Genomic DNA, 23,441 nt, shown 5'->3' with positions numbered 1-23,441 from the left:
GAACTAAAAAGACACTATACTGGTGACTCGTCAGACTCATGCATTATCTAAGAAAATTAAATTACTGAAAGGAAATAACTGAAAGGAAATAATTAACTAGAAAGGGAAATGACAGAAAGCAATAAAATCCCCTCCCACACTTAGATCGAACATTGTCCCCAATGTTTCGAAATAAGATAAGGGGGGTAACCTGAAAAAGACTACTGAGGAGGGGCACTGGTGCCTTCGCCGTCCTGATGTGATGGTCTGGAACGACGGGATCTACTACGATGCTGGTCCCTCCGGTCGAGTCGTGCTGATAAAGCAGCCTGAGCACTCCGAACCTCTCGAAGGTTACCTAAGATGGAACCCTGAGTGGCCTCGATAAGCTGGTAGTGTTGGCTGTTGAACTCTCTCTGACGGTTCTGCTCTAATGAGATATCGTTCAAGGTACGGCAAACGTTGCTATAGGCACGATCCGAAACCAATCGCGATTGTTGCATGAAGCTCATATTGTCCGTCAGCTGCTGTGAAATAGTAGAGAGAAGGCCATCACGCCTTTCTTCTCTAGCTGTCATATCACGCCACATCTCCTCGGTGACATGGAATCCAGGAGCAGTACCTGCAACAGGGTTAGAGGAAGATGGTGCGGTGTGTGACTGTGAAGGACGATGGGGGGACATGTGAGGGATGGGAGACTGCTCTCTCCGATCATACTCATCATCAGTGTCATGTGCCTCCCCATCGGGAATATTAGGAGGAAGTGGACCCAAAACACGTGGAGCATTAAGATCATAGGTCCAGTTCCTTTCATCACGTACATCAGTACGTCTACTGCATGGTAAAGCAACAGATGGGATAGCTACCCCATGAACCATCAACTCATAACCACCTTCTCTCCTTGCTCGGCACAATTTCATGTCTTTCAGAAATTTTAAATTAATTGTGCGAGGAGGTAGTGGTTCAAGTGTAGCTATCTCATCGTTCAGGCCAAGAGCCCGAGCAATATACGTAACAAGCCCTCCAAAAACAATCGGTCCTGTTTTGTTAGTAAATAAAGTCATATGAGCAAGCATAAACGGGACCGGATTGATGTGGGTTCTAGTGAGGCATCCTTGCAAAAATAGGAGTTCACGAGCATTTACCTTGTTTGGACTTTCCCGGCCAAAAATAGTACATGCCAAAAGAAGTCTAAAAACTCTTATGGCCGGGTTGTGAATGGTCGACGCAAGTATCCCTTCGAAAGAATTAATTGAAGAACTTGAAAGCCTTTGCCAGAAGGTAAATACCTCGGCCGACCACTCCGCATCCAAAGGTGCCTCACAAATTGCACCTTCCCTATGAGGGATTCCTAACAAACCTGCTAGATTGTCGGTACTGAATTCATACTCAATTCCGAACAGTCTAAAAATAACAGTACCAACAGTGCTAGCAGTGTTAGGACTGACAGTGTATATTAAAGAACTCAAAAACTCGGTTGTCAGTCGCTCATAGGTAGGTTCCTAGTCGAGAGAATTTCTCGACTTTGAAGCCTCTGAATAATTTTCCGTTGCCTTTCGCCCGGTCTTCCATCACGAAGAAGAAATCCGTTGAACTCCATTGTTGAATGCTCCTTAGGTAGTGAAAATGGTAGAAAAAGTGGTTTATGAGGGGATGATAAAGTTTTGATTTTTTTGGTTTTTTTTTTATGGATGAAAATGGAAATGGATGTTGGATATGTTTTATGGATGGTGGGTATTTTGGAAATGAGGGAGCTTTAATGGGGTTCAAGGAGGATTTGGAAGGTTGGAAAAATGGGTTTTTGGTGAAGAAAGGGATGAAAATGGTGGAAATGGGGATTCAGCCCCGTACTTGTTGTTGGTACGGTGTGGCGCCCGCCACAGGGCCTATGGCGCCCGCCACAAGGCCAATTCCTGGGCCTTGTGGTTTTGGATCCTCCTTTTGGGCCTTCTTGCACCTTTGTCTTCCGGGGGGTCTGAATAGCGTTTTTCTTCTTCTTTTCAAGGCTTGAGGCTTGCATATTTTTTTGTAAAGACAAAAATGAAAATATTTTTGTCTTATATTTTTTTTTTTCTTTGCACGACAAAAAAATAAAATAATTAAAGAAACAAAAGAAAAAGAAAAAGTTAACATTAGTGCATAATATGTATATATATAAGAAATTCAGAGTGCATGAAAATATAAAAGCTGTAGTAAAGTAAAATATGTCTGGAAATGCGATAAATAAAATACTAGGGTAATGCTGTCAGGGTAGAATGAGTCATGTGGTAGGCGTCTTTTCCTGGCTTGATCCACGAAACTCAGCTATCTCCCTCCGAAGCTCTTCAATCTCCTGATGTAGAGCATCGGTCTCTGAGGCATGAGTGAGATCAGAAACCTGCATCTGTAACTCTAAGTCTGCCACTTCCTGCTTGAGCAGGGCAGTCTCCTTACGGAGCTCATAAATCTGTGTTTGTAGGTCAGGTGGCTGCAGAGACAAATTGTTAGACATAACAGTGATCTGGGGAGTAAGAGGTGTAGGAGTGTACTCAGCGGCGGGAGGCGATTTCGGCTCTTCGACAGTCTCTCCATAACCCTCTAGAGCATAACTCCAATTTTCAGGATCATGGACACTGGTCATCAGCTGATCTGGTAATGTGAAATAGTGTATCGCTTCGCCGTCGATCAGCAGTCTAAACATGTTGGGCTCAAAAGAAGCCCTCCTCATCAGTCCTCTATCAAGACAAAAATCAATATCCAGGGTGGTGTAGAAGCAGAAGGTCCTGAGGTGCAATAACTTGCGAGACAGACCCAATGCAGTAGCAATCTGTGTAACAATCCCACCGACATGGATGATGCCTACGGATGATCTGGCAACACTAGCCAAGCCCTTTAACAAAAAGTTGCCACAAGCAACAGGGCGAGACTGAGTCGCACAAAACAGTAGGAAAATCTCCTCTTCACTTAGCAGTGTCTCTGTATCTGGAAAACCTAGGAAAGAATGTGCTAGAATCATCTGGAAGTACCTCAATGCAGGGTTGTGGATTACCTGAGAAAACTGGGTAGAAGGATCTTGGCTCCCTCCGCCGGATATTTTAGTCCAAAACTTTTCCACTTCTCTGCTCATAAAATACCCCATCGGTGTATCTGGAATAGCATCAGGAGTAGTCTGGAAACCTAGCAAATCACCAAACTCCTTGTGAGAGAATGAGTAGTCAATCCCGAACAACCTGAAAACAGCGAGTCCATCGGGTCCAGCCCAGGGGTCATAATGAAACGAGCTGAGGAACTCAAGAGTCAAGTTCCTATAAGTGTTGTTCCTGTAGTCAAACTGTTCCCACTGGAGTTGATGGCATAAAAATCTGACGCTTGGCTCTATCCCCAAGGCATCCATGCAGTCATGGTCAGGGTACCTGGTAGGAGCCATAGGGCGTCTCATGTGAACATAGTAACGCTCTCTCTGTGCATCATCTCTAAAGGCCACGTGCATGTCATCAGGGTTCTGCATTCTGTACAAGGTTAGCAAACAAGTCCTGAAAGCACATAAAACATTCAATCGTTAGTCCTGACATAATAATAATAATATAAACAAAATGAAGTAAAAGTAAAAAATAAAAAGTACAAAAAATAAGAAAAACCATGGGTTGCCTCCCATGCAGCGCTTGTTTAACGTCATTAGCTCGACGACCGATATTTAAACATCATTGGAAGGATATGGTGGATCACTCAGAGTATGGCAGGTGTATGTTGTCGGGATGTCACCTCCTTCGTAGGGCTTCAACCTCTGTCCATTGACGATGAACGGTTTACATGTCTGGTTCTTGATTTCAATAGCACCGGATCTCAGGATCTTAGATACTTCGAAAGGGCCAGTCCATCTCGAACGGAGTTTACCTGGAAAAAGTCGTAACCTAGAATCGAACAGGAGAACAGGATCGCCTATTTTGAAGTCTCTTCTTATGATTCTTTTGTCATGCCAAGCTTTTGTTCTTTCTTTGTATATGATGGCATTTTCGTAGGCAGATTGTCTGAGCTCTTCTAATTTGTGGATGTCAAGGATACGTTTCTCACCAGCTGTCAAGTAATCCAAATTCAAAGTTTTGATGGCCCAATAGGCCTTATGTTCCAATTCAAAAGGTAAGTGACATGATTTTCCATAGACCAGTTGATAAGGGGTTGTTCCTATAGGAGTTTTGAAAGCGGTTCTATAGGCCCATAATGCTTCTTGAAGTTTCTGTGACCAATCCTTTCTAGATATAGAGACAGTCTTCTCGAGGATTTGTTTTATCTCCCTATTAGATACTTCCACTTGTCCATTGGTCTGTGGGTGGTATGGTGTTGCTACTCTATGCTTAACTCCATACTTGCTTAAAAGTTTATCAAATATTCTCGATATGAAGTGCGATCCTCCATCGCTTATGACTAAACGGGGTGTTCCAAACCTGGGAAATATATAATTTTTGAATAATTTGATGACTACTCTGGTGTCGTTTGTGGGTGCGGCGATAACTTCAATCCATTTAGACACGTAGTCAACAGCTACTAAGATGTACTGATTTCCAAAAGATGGTGGGAACGGTCCCATAAAGTCTATACCCCATACGTCGAAGAGTTCTACTTCTTGGATATTTCTTAACGGCATTTCATTACGTCTTGAAATATTTCCTGTGCGTTGGCATCTATCACACTTGACAATGAAAGCATGGACATCACGCCACATAGTAGGCCAGAATAGGCCAGCTTGAAGAATCTTGGCGTAGGTCTTAGATGTGCTTGTATGTCCACCATAGGGTGCAGAGTGACAATGCTCAATTATATTATTTACCTCTTCTTCTGGAACACAACGGCGGAAAATGCCATCTTTACCTCTCTTGAAAAGAAATGGTTCGTCCCAATAGAAGTTTCTCACATCACTATAGAACTTCTTCTTCCGGTGGTAGTTTAGATCAGGGGGTATGATGTCAGCGGCTAGATAATTAACAAAGTCTGCATACCAAGGTACATCACTTATGGCTAAGGATTTTTGAAAATACTCATGAGGGTCTGGGTTATCTTCTTCAATGGTTTCTAGTTGGGCTATCAGTCTATCATAGGCAAAATCGTCATTTATGGGAACTGGATCAGGTTTCAGGTATTCTAGCCTAGATAGGTGATCAGCTACCACATTATCAGTGCCTTTCTTATCACGGATATCCAAATCAAACTCTTGCAGTAATAGAATCCATCGAAGTAACCTAGGCTTGGCATCCTTTTTGCTTAGTAAGTAACGAATGGCAGCATGGTCGGTATAAACTATAATCTTGGCTCCTACTAGATAAGATCTAAATTTGTCTATTGCAAAAACTACAGCTAGGAGCTCTTTTTCGGTTGTTGCGTAATTGAGCTGTGCAGCGTCTAGGGTTCTACTGGCATAATAAATCACATGTAACTTCTTATCTTTTCTCTGACCTAGAACGGCTCCAACAGCGTAATCACTGGCGTCACACATTATCTCAAACGGTTCTGACCAATCAGGGGGTTTCATTATAGGTGCTGAAGTCAGAGCTTCCTTCAGAAGATTAAATGCTTCAGTACATTTTTCATCGAAGATAAATTCAGCATCTTTCATTAAAAGACCAGTTAAGGGCTTTGTTATTTTGGAGAAATCTTTGATGAAACGTCGGTAAAATCCGGCATGTCCAAGAAAACTTCTTATCTCCCTGATAGTCTTCGGCGGTTTTAGATTCTCTATGACTTCTATTTTTGCTTTATCTACCTCTATACCTTTTTCGGAAACTATATGTCCTAAAACAATCCCTTCGGTGACCATGAAATGACATTTTTCCCAATTTAGCACAAGGTTTACCTCCACACATCTCTCCAGGATTTTCTCAAGGTTGACAAGACAATTTTTGAAATCTGATCCACAAACTGAGAAATCGTCCATAAATACTTCCATAATTCCATCTAAATAATCAGCAAAGATAGACATCATGCAGCGTTGGAAAGTTGCAGGAGCATTACAAAGTCCAAAAGGCATTCTTCTATAGGCAAAAGTTCCAACTGGGCATGTAAAGGTAGTTTTTTCTTGATCTTCGGGGTGAATAGGTATTTGGAAGAATCCTGAATATCCATCTAAATAACAAAAGTAAGAGTGTCTGGCTAGGCGCTCCAACATTTGATCTATGAATGGTAATGGGAAATGGTCCTTCCTAGTTGCTTTATTTAATTTTCTATAATCTATGCACATACGCCAACCTCCATCGGTTCTTTTTGCTACAGGTTCGCCCTTCTCGTTTTGCACGACTGTGATGCCTCCCTTTTTGGGTACTACATGCACGGGACTCACCCATTTACTGTCCGAGATCTGATATATTATACCTGCCTCTAGTAACTTAAGAACTTCAGTCTTAACTACCGCACTCATTATAGGATTTATTCTACGTTGGTGTTCTCTGGAAGGTTTTGAATCTTCTTCAAGCAAAATCCGATGCATGCATACGGATGGGCTTATTCCTTTTAGATCAGAGATCTTATATCCTAAGGCTGAGGGGTACCTACGTAAAACTTCTAATAATTGATCGGTTTCTTTTTGGTTTAAGGTAGCACTGACTATAACTGGACGATTCATATCTTCATCCAGAAATTCATATCTCAGGTTTTTAGGCAGTTCCTTAAGTTTTACGGTCGGTTTCATAGGGCAAGGCATAGGATCTGGGGTAAGAGATAAACATTCGTGAAGGTTATCATCAATGTAGGGTGTTTTATAATTGTCATCTTCCAAAATAAGGGTTGATGGCAATTTTATAGATTTATTTTCTTCTTCTTGTTCTAATTCCCTAATGCATTCTTCGATGATATCTAAGGCATAACAAGAATCTCCTATCACAGGTGCCATAAGAAATTTTGACAATATAAATTCTATCTTCTCTTCACCTACCTCAAAAGTTAGTTTTCCTTTTTTAACATCTATTACGGCTCCAGCAGTCGATAAGAACGGTCTACCTAGGAGGATTGGTATGTCATCATCTTCTTTAATGTCCATGACAACAAAATCAGTAGGTATAAACAACTGACCCACCCTAACAGGGACGTCTTCAAGTATGCCTATAGGGTATTTAACGGATCTATCGGCTAATTGAAGCGACATCTTAGTAGGTTGTAATTCTCCTAAGTTTAATCTCTCACAAACTGCTAAAGGCATTAAGCTCACACTAGCTCCTAAGTCTAGAAAAGCTTTTTCGATGACATGATTCCCTAAAATACAAGGAATGGAAAAATCTCCGGGATCTTTATCTTTCTTTGCTAACCTATCTTCGGAAATAGAATTACATTCCACGGGTTTCGGATCTTCAAGTCTACGTTTATTCGTAAGTATGTCTTTGAGAAACTTAGCATAAGAAGGTATTTGGGTGATGGCTTCTGTAAAGGGGATTTCTACGTGAAGTTTTTCTATAACCTTAACGAATTTTTGATATTGATTATCGATTTGGGTTTTCTTTAATCTTTGAGGGTATGGTATTGGTGGGTTGTATGGCGGTGGTGGTACATAGGTTTTATTTTTAGGTTCTTCTCCTTTTTCTTGACTTTCCGGGGTTTCAGGCTTCTCTGGTTCCTTTTCCTCACTCCTCTTAGAAGTTTCAGGCTCACTTAATCTAGGGTTTAAAGGCTCCTTATAAGCGGTTCCACTTCGTAGAGTAATGGCATTAGCTTGCCCTTTCGGGTTTTGTTGAGGTTGTCCAGGGAACTGTCCTCCAGGGGTAGTCTGTGGGGCTTGGTTTAACGCTACCTGAGAGATCTGGGTTTCAAGCATCTTATTATGAGTAATGATTTGATCAACCTTGGTTCCTAACTGGGTAATTAGTTCGTTAACATGGACGCTTTGGTTCATGAACTCTTTGTTTTTCTGTTTTTGAGCAACGATGAAATCTTTTACAATTTCTTCAAAGCTCGGGTTTGGCGGTACAGGTTGCATAGGTTGATTTGTTCTAGGGGCTTGGTAACCTTGTTGTCTCGGAGGTGCGGTATTTTGAATAGGGTTATTATTTTTGTAGGAGAAGTTTGGGTGATTCCTCCATCCAGGGTTATATGTGTTAGAAAATGGGTTCCCTTGGGTATAGTTCACTTGCTCAGTGTTGGTTTCATTTAACAGATTGCATTCGGCGGATTGGTGTCCTTGCGTTCCACATATCTCACAATTCGGCGAAACTGCGGCTACAGTATTCGGAGTTGTACACATATGTTCGACTCTAAGGGCCAACGCGTCCATTTTAGCCTGCATCATGTCTATAGAGCTTAGCTCATGTATTCCTCCTTGGGCTTCCTTCTTTTCCACTGTCGCTCGTTCTACTCCCCATGATTGATGGTTTTGGGCCATATCCTCGATAAGGGCACTAGCTTCAGGGTAAGGTTTATTCATCAGTGCGCCACCAGCGGCAGCGTCGATGGTCATCTTAGTGTTATAATGAAGTCCATTATAGAAGGTTTGGATGATTAGTCAATTCTCTAAGCCATGGTGTGGGCATGCTCTTAATAGTTCTTTATATCTCTCCCAGGCTTCGAACAACGACTCTCCTTGGAGTTGGGTAAATCTAGTTATAAGGTTTCGAAGAAGAGCGGTCTTACTTGGGGGAAAATATCTAGCAAGAAAAACTTTCCTAAGGTCATCCCAAGTTGTTATTGAATTGGGTGGAAGGGAATCTAACCATGATAGAGCTTTATCTCTGAGGGAAAAGGGAAATAATCTTAAGCGTATCGCCTCAGGAGAAGCTCCATTGGTTTTAAAGGTGTCTGCTAACTGAAGAAAGTTTTTTAAATGTTGGTTTGGGTTATCAGTAGCGAGACCTGAGAATTGTCTCTGTTGCACTAATTGCAGCAGGGATGGTTTAAGTTCAAAATTATTGGCTGGGATAACGGGGTTTACTATACTGGAACTAGGTTCCTCGTTTGATGGTTGGGCGAAGTCCTTAAGAGGTCTTCGGTTTTGTTCTTCGGCCATAGCTATCCTATTCCTATGGAAAAATAAACGTGCGCGAGCGTAACGTTCAGGTTCAGCTAGAGGGTCTACTAAACTTCCGGCACTGCGAGTCTTTCGCATTGACCGGTGGGTAACAACCTTAGTCTAAACGGTATAACTACAGGGTAATGAAATTTGACGAAATTGGTCCCCGGCAACGGCGCCAAAAACTTGATGCGTGTTTTTCGCAAGTGTACGAATCACGTCAAAGTAATATAAAAGATTATCGAATCCACAGAGACCAAGTGTCAATCTATCAAACCTGTTGTTATGGTGTGTATCTAAGGCAACTATTTTTAAGGGTTTTAATAAGGGTGCAATGGTAAATAAAATTATAATTTTAAATAATAAATAAAGACGGGCTCGAATGTAATTCACGCAATCAATGATAATCCAGTACTTGTTAGTGGAACTACTTATGGGCAATGTTTTCTCCTTTGAAAAGAACTAATTTAACAGGAACTGTCGCTTTCGCGTATTCAGAACCGAGTTGTACTCTCTAATCAACCCCTCCTATTGTCACGGATAAAAAGGTGCGTACTGCGTTAGAGTAGTAAACCTATTTTTAAGAAATATAGTATCTTAACTAAGTTGAAAAGTATTTTAACCTGGACTTCTTAGCAAAAAGAGGTTCTTACGAACCAGAGTTTAAACTTCTTAACGCGTCCGAAAATCGTTTTAAAATCTCTTTTCTTTTTAATCTAAAATCTCCTAATAAACTAGACAAAGCGCTTTTGGCTGTTTTTGAAATAGTTAAAAACAATTACTTGAATTGAAAGATAAAATAGCCCTTAGGTGTTTCCACGAACAATTATACTGATTACTGGTTTAATTACGATCCTTACATTCTAACCTTTATAGAATTAGTTAGACATGATAAAGTAAATATTCTTTTTATAGTTTTTCATAAAAGTAATTTAAAGCGAGTGCGGATAATAAACAAAGTAAAGTGCGAGTGCAGGAAATAAACAACGTAAATGTGCGAGTGCAGGAAATAAACAACGTAAATGTGCGAGTGCAGGAAATAAACAACGTAAATGTGCGAGTGCAGGAAATAAACAAAAGTAAAAATACGAACTTGAATTAAAATGGCGGCAGGATTAACTTCCTCCAGAGTGCTCCAAAAACTCGAACCACAAACAGATTACAGACTCGATCACTCGATTGCAGAGGCACCCCGATGTGGAATGGCAACTGCTTTATAACTGATGTATGCCTAGAGAATTCTAATTCTGGATGAAGAAAAACGAAAATCTAAGGTCCTATTTATAGTAAAAACTGAAAGCATGAAATGACAGGGACGCCCCTCCACTAAAAAGTGGAGGTTACTGATTTTGGCCTTGTGGCGCCCGCCACAGGCCTATGGCGCCCGCCATGGTCCCTACAGGGGATGATGGAGTGGGGATCGTGGGTCTTGACGGTTGAGGAGTGGTCTTGAGACGTGGCCACGTCATGGCTAACCCCATGGCGCCCGCCACGGTGGGTGCCGTAAGTGCAAAACGCTGAATTTCTAGGTTTTCGCCCGTTTTCACTCCTTTTTCGCTCCTTTTCCCGATTCAAGCTCCGATTATTATAAAAACCTGAAAACATAAGAAAACAAAGAAATAACAAAGCAAAACAACAATAAAAGCTAAGAATGCATGCGAAATCGGAGTCAGAAATACGGTGAATTTTAGTGTGATCAATAAACACGAATAACTAAAAAGAGCTTTGCTTTAACATAAAACAAAAAAAACATTCATACATCATTTGCATCTTTCGAAACACAAAAACATAAAAAAGTCATCCATCCACCCTTTTTCTAACCAGAACCACTCTCGAAAGCTGCCTTTTCGGTATGGTACACGAGGACGTCGACAAGCTGTCATGGAGCAACTTTAAGAGAACCAAGATATCCTTCAGGAGGAAGTATCCCAGGTGCGGTCCCAAATGCGGAAGTTGATGGAAACTATTCAAGCAGTCGCAAAAGGCCAAGAGGTTATGGAAAAAATGCAAGAAGAAATGAACTAATGTGCCGGTACTACCAATCCTCCTACCCCTCTGGCGGTCGAGACTCCGACTCGAGTTCCTCAAGTTGATCCTCCAATTAACATTAATGCACCCGAAGGTGTTCCAATCGAAAATCCTCATCCTCATGTTTTTGAGATAGATGACCAACACGATGCATTCTTCATCGCAAGGGCTGCTTCTCAGGATGCTGCCTTTGGTTCCGCAACCAACGAGGTGGATAGGAAGGTAAAGGCTATCAAGGAAAAGCTCAAGGCAACGGGGAACATTGATGTTTTGGGCCTTGATGCGGCAAAAATGTGCCTGGTACTTGGGTTCATCATTCCAGCCAAGTTTAAATTTCCGACTTTGAAAAATATAAGTGAAATAGCGACCCTAGGACTCACATTAGGGCATACTTCTGAAAGATGGCTGCTTATTCCAGCGATGATCAACTTTTAATTCATTTTTTCCAAGATTCCCTCAGTGGGGCATCTTTGGATTGGTATATGCAACTTGAGGGCAACCATATTCACACATGGAGGGAAATGGCTGAGGCACTCCTCAAGCACTATCAGTACAACACTGATATGACACCTAATCGCACACAGTTGCAAAATCTAACTCAGAGGTCTGAGGAGTCCTTCAAAGAGTATGCCCAATGCTGGAGGGAATTAACTGCTAGGGTACAACCCTTATTTCTAGAAAGAGAACTGGTAGACATATTTATGGGAAACCTGCAAGGTCCATACCTTGATAGAATGGTAAGGAGAACCTCTTCGGGCTTTTCCGACCTAGTCTTAGCCAGTGAAAGGATAGAAAATATGATTAAAATGGGAAAGATCCAGAACTCTGCCAGTACTTCCAGTGCATCGAAGAAACCTTTTGTTCCTTACGATAAAAAATGAGAAGGCGAGACCAATGCCACCTCCATCATTCGAACAAGAAATCCCATTTATCCCCAAGTAGCCACCATAGCTCCCGTCCAACCAAGTCAACAAAAAACATTTTCAATTCATGTTCAAACTCAACAACAACAACGCTACCAACAACCACAACAACAACGGTATCAACAACAACCGCAACGTCAGCAACCATAGTATCAACAACAACAACAAAGGATACGAAGGCCTGAGAGAAGATTTGACACAGTTCCCATGCCATATATCCATATTCTACCATATTTATTGAGGGGATCACTTGTACAACTAAGGGAGTTAGGACCCCCACCAACGGTTCTTCCTCCCGGTTATGATGCAAATGCCCGCTGTGAATTTCATTTTGGAGCTCCTGGGAATTCAATCGAGAATTGTAAATCATTAAGGTATAAGGTTCAAGATCTTATTGATTCTAAGGCAATTACGTGTTCCCCCAAGGGGCCGAATGTAAATAACAATCCGATGCCCCCTCACAATAATTCAGCTGTGAATATGGTGGAAGTTGATAATGGAAGGAGATTGATGTCCTGCGTGGACGAGTTAAAAACATCACTCACTGAGATCAAGAATGCTTTAATGAAGGATAATGCCTTTCCCATTTGTAGTAATGACTGTGAACACTGTCTGATTAACCCGCAACAATGTAGAACGTTGAAGCCTGTCATACAACAATTAATGGACCAAGGGATCTTGGTGGTAGACTGCCCGTCCATAAAAGAAGATGTGTCTACCCTCTAGATAACTCTGTCGACGAATCTTGTTACTCCAATCATAATAATAGTTCCCACACCATTCCCGTATGTTGACACCAAGGCAGTCCCATGGATGTATGACACCTCAGTCTACATTCATGGTCAGAAGATTCAAGAAGAACCGTTGAAGTCTAGTGATCCAATGATCAATATCACCGGCACTGGCGGAATTACGAGATGTGAAAGGATATTTGCGTCGGCACCCACTCCAATTGGAGCTATAAATCCTTCAACTTCAGACAAAGGTAAACAAATTGATGGCGCTCAGCAATGACAAGACCCTACACCTTCCAATGAAGTAGACGAGTACTTACGCATTATCAAGAAGAGAAATTATCGAGTAGTTGATCAGCTTAACCAGACACCCTCGAAGATCTCAATGTTGTCTTTATTAATGTGCTCGGAGGCCCATATGGATGCTTTGGTAAAATTTCTGAGAATAGCTCACGTATCACAAGAGATCTTTGTTTGTCAGTTTGAAGGAGTAGTTAACAATATCACTACTAGCTTAAGCTTGGGTTTAAGTGATGAAGAGCTTCTTGCCGAGGGGAGGAATCATAACAAGGCTCTCCACATTTCTATTGAGTGTGTGGACATAGTCCTATCAAGAGTTTTGGTAGACATTGGTTCTTCCCTCAATGTGATGCCTAAGAGCTTCTTTTCTAAACTAACTATTGAAGGACTCGTAATAAAGTTGAGTGAGCTTATAGTAAGAGCATTTGGTGGGACTAGGAGGACTGTAATTGGTGAGGTGAATTTTCCTATGAAGATTGGTCCACATACTTTCCTTATCACTTTATTCGTAATGGACATCTATCCAGCCTACAGTTGTCTACTTGGGAGGCATTGGATCCATTCAGCTGGTGCAGTCACTTCAATGCTCCACCAAAAATTGAAATTCTTAGCTAATGATAAACTAGTTATTGTTGAGGGTGAGGAGGACATTGTGGTAAGTCACCTCGCATCTTTCCGATATGTTGAAGGAGAAGGGGAGATGAGGGAAATCCCGTTCCAATCATTTGAAGTTATCAATGTTGAAATAGTTTGCCCAGCAAGGGATGAATTAAAATATGTTATATCTCTAATGGCATCTCTTAAAGATGCCCTGACAATTATAAAGGATGGACACCCCCAAGAATGGGGAAGATTGCTTGAACTTCTTGCCAACAAGGACCGTAACGGTTTAGGATACAACTCCCAGAATTTGAAGAAACCCGCGCCGATAGCTACAAAAGGGTTCAGTGCTCCCGCTATCAGAAAACTTCTCAAGCGTTAGTTACCTTGATGACAACCGTATATGTGCCGTGGAAGAAGAAGAAAAAAAATGATGGGTTGATCTTCACAAAGACTGATGGAAAGGGTGCCACCAAATGGACCGAGATTGAAATACCTAAAGTGACCTTGATTAAAATGTAATTCCCAATGTTGTTTTCCTTCCTTTTTATCAAAAGAATCCATGTCGAGCCCAAGGCATGGGGGAATCATTTGTAGGGTCTCATCAAATTTCCTTATTAATCATTAATGAAAAAGGTTCATGTACGTAATCAATTTTGAGATCCTTGTTTTTCATTTATTTATTTCACCTTTTTTTCAAAATGGCAATTTTCTTTTTAAGTTTTTTTTTCAAATCATCCTTTCTTTCATATCAATAAAAGCATGGACCTTAAATCATACAGATCATCCTCGACAACCACCAACGACAATTCTGTTACGGTCTCATACGACTTTGACAACCCGATTAATCAAGTTGATGAAGAGTGTGAGGAAGAGGCCGAACTCCCCGAAGAATTGGCAAGGCTGCTCAAGCAAGAGGAAAAAGTCATCCAGCCACACAAAGAATCAGTGGAAGTGATTAACCTTGGGACATACGAGGAAGCGAAAGAAGTCTGAGTCGGCTCCGCTCTACAAGATGAGGGGAAGGCAAAATTGATTGAGCTCTTGAAGGAATACAAAGATGTGTTTGCATGGTCATACCACGACATGCCCGACCTCGATACTGACATTGTGGTCCTCCATTTGCCCCTTAAAGAAGGATTCCCTCCAGTAAAGCAAAAGCTACGAAGGACCCGTCCCGACATGGCTATGAAAATCAAGGAGGAGGTACAAAAGCAGCTCAACACTGGCTTCCTAGCAGTCTCCAATTATCCTCAATGGATAGCTAACATTGTGCCTGTACCTAAGAAGGGTGGAAAAGTAAGGATGTGCATAGATTATAGAGATCTAAATATAGCAAGTCCCAAAGATGACTTTCCACTACCACACATTGACGTGCTAGTAGATAATACCGCTGAGTTCTCTGTTTTCTCTTTTATGGATGGTTTCTCCGGTTATAACCAGATCCGCATGGCTCAAGAAGATATGGAGAAAATCACTTTCATAACACCATGGGGCACCTTCTGCTATAAGGTTATGCCTTTTGGATTGAAGAACGTCGGCGCCACACACCAACAAACCATGGTCACTCTCTTTCACGATATGATCCATAAAGAGATTGAGGTCTACATCGACGACGTGATAGACAAGTCTCAAATTGAAGAGGAACACCTTGTCAATATAGAAAAACTATTTAAGAGGTTGAGGAAGTTCAAATTAAGGCTTAATCCTAACAAATGCACATTTGGGGTAAGATCCGGAAAATTGCTAGGTTTTATCGTTAGTCAACGTGGCATCGAAGTAGATCCCGAGAAAGTAAAGGCCATACAAGCTATGCATGCACCCAAAAACGAGAAGGAAGTCCGAGGATTCCTAGTGTAAGACCCCAATTTTGACCCTAAGATCCCTCATGTAATTCCATCATAAGCATTAGCATTGAGATCATAACTTGGCATCCTCCTTACCCCTTTTCATTGGGTTTGTTTTGGGAGAGATCATCAAGCACTATGTGATTATATCATACTTGTATTTTATCATTTCACTAACCAAAATAAAAAAAAAATATGTCTTTGCATTTGTCTAACTCTTTTGTAGGAAGGGCATGTTTCCATTGATTCATCAAGTTCACATCTAAGGTTTGAGACCCTCATGAACAAAGAGCATAACCAAGAATTTATTCAAGAATGTTTATGAACATCATATATGAGTCCCAATGTTCTCTACATATTATATTGATCAAGTTTTCTTCAAGAGTTTGACGGTGATTTGCCTTGGAAACCCTAATCTGACTGGGTATCTTGAGTAACTTCTCCAACAAGCTATCTCACCAATTGATCAAATTTCTCAAGGGACACTTCAAAATTCATCATAATATGCATATATTATCTACCATGAGCCAATAAAGTCAAGAGAATTGGAAGTTAGCAAGTTGGTTGATGGTGATTGGCCAGATGGATTCATCTGATCAAAATTGGGTCTCCCTAGACCCTATCTCCTACAAGATAAAACTTACTCTAAGTGACATTCCAAACAACTTTCATGTTGATACCTAGAGCTAGTTTTCCTTGGAAAATCATTTTCTATGTTGAAACATAATAGGTCATTTTGTCTAAACCCTAATTTGAAAGTCAACTTCCCAAGGCCATAACTTTCTCAATTTTTATGAGATTAAATATTTCCAAGTTTCACAATCAAATTCAATGTGTCTAATTCAACTTTGATGTTGGGAGTGGGAGCTAATTCAACTTTTTTGAGCATGTGATATAAGGTTATAATATAGGTCATATTTTACCTATACCATTGATCAAGTGATTTTTCCAAACTTCAAAAATGCATAACTCTATCATTTCAAATCCAAATGACATGAAATTGGTGACAATTTTGAATGTCTTTGAGGGATCTACAACTTTGATGAAGACACTTTTTTCATTCGAAGCACACATAAAAAGTTAAGCAAGGTGGAATATTAAGACATATGGCTTGACACTTAGAAATTTTTTGATATGTCAAAAATTTCCAAACTTCCACATCAAATTTCTCCAAGTTCCAAGCTCCATATGAAAAAGTGTTGAACATGAAAGTTGTTCCTCTTGATTTCACCTTTTTAAATAGCTCAAATTCATTCATTTTGGACAAGGAATGCATAGGTTGTGCATGGTATGAACATGATGACATCACTTGGCAAGGATCAAACTTCAAATCCAAATGCACACTTGCCTTGCAATCCAAGCTGAATTCAGACTATCCAACATTCATTTGTGGACTTATGGAAATGATTTTATGGGCCTATGTGCGCCCATGCACCCATGCATCATCAATGACCAAATTTGGACAGTGATTTCAAGTGTGCAAATATCAATGATTTCAACTATAAATAGAGCCTCAATTGCTCAGAATTTCAGACATTCGCGCCAGCTTTGGTCCCCCATCTCAAACCCTCACTTTGCAAAGGATAAACTTGAGAAATTCATTTGAATTTGAGGTTGAATTTCCACTGTTTTGAAATTAAAATCTCCAGGAATCCACAGCCTTGTAAGCATCCAATCCTTCTTCTGCAAGCAAGTGGAGTGAGATCAAGCACAAGCAAGATCAAGATTAGTCGAATCCAGACCTCCATTGAAGGTATTTTCCAGAAATTTTGAACTCTTCGATTCTCTCAAATTCTTGCTCAATTCTATTGATTCTTAGGTTGCCTGAAGTTCTACCAAGGTAGGCAGGAAGATCGAGTTGCTTTGAGGCCAAATCGAAGTAACTCAGTTCATGTACCTCAAATTTCAACTCCATGTATCTCTCAATATACTTGGAGTTAGAGTGAATTGAGGCCAGATTCGAGCTCAGTGCCATTTTTACTTTAAAATTATGTCCCTATTTTTAATTTTGGTGATGGTTGATGGTGGACCAGTCCGGTGAGGTCCACCGGAGAAGAAGAGCGGAGCTATAGCTCCGGCCATGCGCAGGCATGTCTCTCAGCCACAGGATCCTCTTGATTTGTTTTAATCTCACACGTCCATTGTGATTACCAACTGTGTAGCGCGCTGACTTGAGTCCGTCGTGGATAGCGCGTTTTTGGCCACTTGATCTGCCACCTCAATTAATGAGGGAGATCAAGTGGTCCACGTTTTTTCTGATATTTTAATTTTCATTTTAATTGGATTATTTTCAATAATTCATATTAAATTCAATATTGATCCAAAAAATATGGGACTTTCACCAAAAAAATTCAAATATTTGTCTATTTCGTATTCTGAATTAAAATTATTTTTTGGATCATTATTAATATTTTTCATGAATTAATTGATTTTGCATTTGTTTTTAATTGTTTAAAAATATTTTTAAACGTCCAAAAATTATAAATTTTTTTCTCCAAGGTCCTTTGAACTTGGTTGACCTATGATAAATCTCATGGCCATTTTATTGGTGTTTTGATGAGATTTTAGGAATTGGACAAACCATATTTAATTTGAATAAATGCCAAATAAATTTGTTGACCATTTGTGATGACTTGTTTATGTTTAACTCTTGTTGTGGGCCTTGGTCAAGGTCGATTTGACTTTGTAAAATTAATATCATTGGATTTAGGGGATTGATGGAATGTACATTCCATCTCCCAAAATGAATGGATGATATTAATTTGGTAAAAGTCCTCCTTTGATCAATTTGTGATTTGATCCATTCCCCTCCCACTTCATCTTATTCCCTTTCTTCATTCATTCATTCCATTTGGCCTATGACATCTCAAAGTCCTAATGCTAGTTGATTGAAAAATTGACATGAGTATGGATGAGATTAGGCTACACCTTTTGCATATTCTTTTTGTTTGTGGTATGTTTCATGAGCATAGTCCATTATACTATGTCTCTAACATGCATTAACACCAAAATTCTATTTCCCGACCTCAAATAGTTGTGACTTCTACATAAGTCCAATTACGATTGCTTAACATAGCGCTAAATTTGTGACATAAAAGACATACGCATTCTAGTTAGTGAGATTGTAAGTCTCCTCTCTTTCATGGTATTATATGGAAACTTGGCCTTCTTTCCTTCCTTTGGAAGATGTTTTGGTTCAAGGATTCATGCTTTTGATAATTGGTTGAGTGTTCTCCAAAGAATGTATTGAAATGAAAAGCAAAAGCAAAACAATACTAACTCCTAATCAATTAACTACTAACTTTTAATTTCTAGGTTTTACTTTAATGCAATTTATTTTTAGCACTCTATTTCATTTTCCATTGTTCATATCATTCTAATTGTTTATGTTAATGCAATTTTCTCTTCGTCCACTTGGACCATATTGTGTGATATGTTTTGTTTGTGTATACTTTGCTTGTTTGTTTGGTCTTTGACCATTAATGTACATAATAATAACAAAAACCCTAAAAAAAAATTGAGTGGACTGTTGGCTTGATCTTGGACAAATGGACTTAGAATCTAGGCAACCTTCCTATGCTAAAGAACTTGTCCAATGCCAACTTATTGAAGAACCAAGTGCTTGCAATTTGAACTTCATCTAACACGTCTTTGAAGACCTCTCTAAGTTCATCTGCAACGTGATCATTGTGAAGCTATTTTTTTGAACATGTGACTTATGGAATTCATCTGTTGCATGGGTTATTTTGGAGAAGATCATGGAATGGATAAGCTTGGATGTGGCCATCTTTATTTGATGCCTTGCTCTTCAAGATGATATAATTGTGCATTTGTGTGTTGCTTGATTCTAAAAAGTCCAACGAAATTCTGGGTTTCTATTGACATTCTTATCTATTGGATTGCTACCCATTTGGTCAGATCTTTTCAACTCTAAACTTTTAATTTTGTGCATAGGATAGTCTCTTCATCTTCTCCCCATTTCTTAAATTTCAAAATCTCTCCCTCCTTTTTTTTCAAAATCTTCTTTCTATGGACTACTTTTGTTCTAAACATTGACCACTTTTGCAAAAGATAGAAACTTTGGCCTTATGCCGTTGCATTTTCAAACTTCTTTTATTAAATCAAACTTGTAAATAAACCTAACTATACTTGACTTAAACTTTCAAAAAGAAAAAATGAACTAACTCGCTCAAACCATTTTAGGCCTTTGTGCCATTCAAACTTAATTTTTGTTAAAAACAATGCATCCATTTTGAAATTTGCATCACGAACTACGAGGTTTTGATCCCTCATCTTTATGTTGGTACGTAGGCACGAGGCCGAAGGTCTTGTCAAACAAAAAAATATAATTAATGAATTCTTTTCTCATCCCCCCATTCTATTTGTTTGTAAACATCACTTTATACCAAGTACATATGCACACAAAAAGGGCTCCCTAGGAGTACCTAGGACACTTTGGGTTCTAACACCTTCCTTCTCTGTAACCAACCCCGTTACCTGTGATCTCTGACCTTTTATTAGTTTTGATTTGAAAACTTCTTACTTTTGGGTTTTGTTCGTACTTTTTCCCTTTTCCTTTGGAAACATTAAAAGCGCGGTGGGGACTCTTGTTATTTGATCTCTAGGTTTTCAATAGTTTTATGATCATGAATTTCCCGCTACACCTAGGTAGATTGAAATACATTGCTAGGTTCATATCTCACCTCACTGCCACTTGTGATCCAATCTTCAAACTTCTTCGAAAGGATCAAGCCATCATTTGGAACGATGATTACCAAGACGCATTTGAGAAAATAAAGCAGTATTTGCAAGAACCTCCTATGTTGATGCCTCCTGGACCTTGTAGACCATTAATCATGTATCTCACCGTTCTCGAAGGATCTATGGGTTGTGTCCTCGACCAACATAACGAGACTGGTCGAAAAGAGCATGCAATATACTACTTGAGCAAGAAGTTCACTGATAGCAATAGTAGGTATTCGATGCTTGAAAAGACTTGTTGCACACTAGCATGGGCTGCCAAAAGTTTAAGACAGTACATGCTCACTCATACGACATTGTTGATCTCTAAGATGGATCTTGTCAAATACATCTTTGAGAAGCCGACTCTAACCGGTAGAGTACCCTGATGGGCAAATGGCTTTAATCGAGTAAGGTATCCAACATGTCACTCAAAAGGCCATCAAAGGGAGTGTATTGTCTGATTATCTTGCACAACAGCCCTTGGAGGACTATCAGTCTATGCGTTTTGAATTCTCCGACGAGGATATCATGTTAATTAGGGATTGCAACATCCCCGGTCCCGAGGAAGGACCCGAGCCTGGATCCCGATGGACCATGGTTTTTGATGGAGCTTCTAATGCTCATGGAAATGGCGTTGGGGTAGTAATCACTTCTTTAACTAATTCCACCTCCCATTCACCTCCCGATTATGTTTTGAATGTACAAATAATATGGCCGAATATGAGGCTTGTATCTTTGGTATTGAAGCTGCTATTGATCTTAGAATCAAAATCTTGGAAGTCTATGGAGATTCAGCCTTGATAATCATCCAAGTCAAAGGAGATTGGGATACTAGAGATCATAAGCTCATTCCTTACAAAGAGCATGTCTTGAAACTAGTCCCCTACTTCGATGAAATTACATTCCACCACATCCCTCGAGAAGAGAATCAACTAGATGACGCTTTGGAAACTTTGACGTCCATGTTGAAAGTTAAATGGAAGAACAAAGCATCATCCTTTCACCTGAACTACATGAACGAACCTGCTTACTGTCTGACAACAGAAGACGAAGCTGACGGTCATCCTTAGTTCTATGACATCATGAAATTCTTAGAGAACAAAGAGTACCTTGCGGACGTGTCCATCATCGACAAGAAGTATCTTCGAAAACTATCATCCAAATTATTCTTAAGTGGAGAGGTATTATACAAGAGAAATTATGATTCTATTTTGCTTAGATGTGTGAACAAGCAAGAAGCAAACCATATTATAATGGAAATTCATGAAGGATCCTTTGGGACGCATGCCAGTGGGAGCACTATGGTAACGAAAATTTTAAGGGCCGGATACTACTGGATGACTATGGAGATTGATGGTCATCGCCACGTCCAAACCTGTCACAAGTTCCAGATCTACGCCGATAAGATGCATGTGTTGCCAACGCATCTCAATGTCCTTACATCACCTTGGCCTTTCGCCATGTAGGGCATTGACGTGATCGGACGCATAAAGCCAACTGCATCGAATGGACACCGGTTCATCCTTATAGCCATTGACTATTTCACAGAATGGGTAGAAGCAGCCTCGTACAAGTGGTGACTCAATTCCTCAGGAAATAAATCATCTGTCGTTATGGGTTCCCCAACAAGATCATTACTGATAATAGATCTAACCTCAATAATAAAATGATGAAAGAGCTATGCCAAAATTTCAAGATCGAACACCATAACTCATCGCCTTATAGGCCTAAGATGAATGGCGGTGTTGAGGCAGCTAACAAAAACATCAAGAAGACCGTGTAAAAGATGGTGGAAACCTAAAAAGATTGGCACAAAATGCTCCCATTCACATTACACGGCTATCATACTTCCGTACGCACTTCCACTAGGGCAACTCCCTTCTCCCTTGTGTATGGCATGAATGCAGTCTTGTTAGTCGAAGTAGAGATTCCTTCCTTAAGGATTTTGACAGATTTTAAGCTTGATGAGTCTGAGTGGGTACAAGCTCGATTTGACCAACTAAACCTCATTGATGAGAAGTGCTTAGCAGCCATCTGCCATGGCCAACTCTATCAAAATCGCATCAAGAGGGCATATGACAAAAAGGTTTTCCCCCACATCCTAGAGGCCGAAGACCTCGTATTGAAGAAGATTCTTCCAATCCATACTGACGCAAGGGGAAAATGTACGTCAAACTACGAAGGCCCGCATGTTGTAATAAAGGTCTTCTCTAGAGGAGCCTTGACCCTTGCAACTATGGATGGTGAAGACCTTCCATCCCCGGTGAATGTGGATGCAGTCAAAAAATACTATGCTTAAAAAAATATATATATAAAAAAGAGAAATCCCGATATGTTGAAAACTCGAAACGGAAACTTATGCAAAAATGGGTATCCCGGTAGACTGAAAACCCGAAAGGGCGGTCTAAGCAAAAATTAGGGATTTAATAAGAGCAAGAGGCTGTATCCCGCAAGGAATCCTTCTTTCATTCCTTGGAGAGTCAATCATGTGGGTCCCCTAGCAAGTCAATCCTATCACCCTCCTTCAAAAATCAAGATCAAAGGGCGACCAAAGGCATAGAGTCTATAGCAAAGTTGGAATTTGGTGGAAACCCGAGATGTTTCATTGCTATTACAATTATCGTTTTCGTTTCGCAATCACCTCTTTTAGGAATTGTTTCCTTTGTACAAAATCCCCATTTTTTGGACCACTTATCAATGAAATCAGTTCCCTAACATGTGTTCCATATTTTTACTTTTCTTGCTTTGTCTGTGAAATATGACTTTTTTCCTAAATAATATTACATTGGAAATTTTCGACTAAAAGACCCTTTTAAAAAAACTATAAGGGAGACAACATCGAATTACGTTTCTTTCCGAAATTTTCTAAAGGTAACCAAAACGCATTTGGAATTTCCAACCTGAGGGTGCCACACAGTCCCTTGGACTTGGCAAATCATTTCTCCCCCTAGTAGGAATTCTCAAACATTACATTCAGCGTTTGCTTGGACGTCGAGCTCCAATTTCTCAAGTATCGGAAAGTTAGTACACTTCCCCCAATCACCCTTTTTAAGCCCAATCACCATTGGAATTCCCCAAATACACTCCTCCACAAAGCCCAAACATACTTGGCATAACTTGCAAACCCTGCATTTCATATATTCCCCATGAAAGCCCAAACACACATTGGCATACATAACATCACATCATAAGTATCTCCTTAACTTACTCAAATTAACTCGTCAAAGTTCGTAATTTTCCAACCGTTGTTAGGGTTTTTCCCCAATAAAATCAATGTTCATCCTCAAAACATTTCCCAAGCACAACCACGCATTCCAGCCGTTGTTGG

General features: G+C 40.1%; 1 non-coding gene across 1 annotated transcript; it reads left to right on the top strand.

Moving 5' to 3' along the window:
• Positions 1-8,444: 8,444 nt before the first annotated feature.
• On the top strand, positions 8,445-8,551 carry LOC127099422 (small nucleolar RNA R71). The gene has a single exon (XR_007793925.1). It is a non-coding gene; the product is annotated as a small nucleolar RNA R71 (small nucleolar RNA).
• Positions 8,552-23,441: the final 14,890 nt, after the last annotated feature.

Source organism: Lathyrus oleraceus, chromosome 6 (genome assembly GCF_024323335.1).
Source record: "Lathyrus oleraceus cultivar Zhongwan6 chromosome 6, CAAS_Psat_ZW6_1.0, whole genome shotgun sequence".
Lineage (NCBI taxonomy): Eukaryota > Viridiplantae > Streptophyta > Magnoliopsida > Fabales > Fabaceae > Lathyrus > Lathyrus oleraceus.
This window is presented reverse-complemented; position numbering and strand designations above follow the sequence as displayed.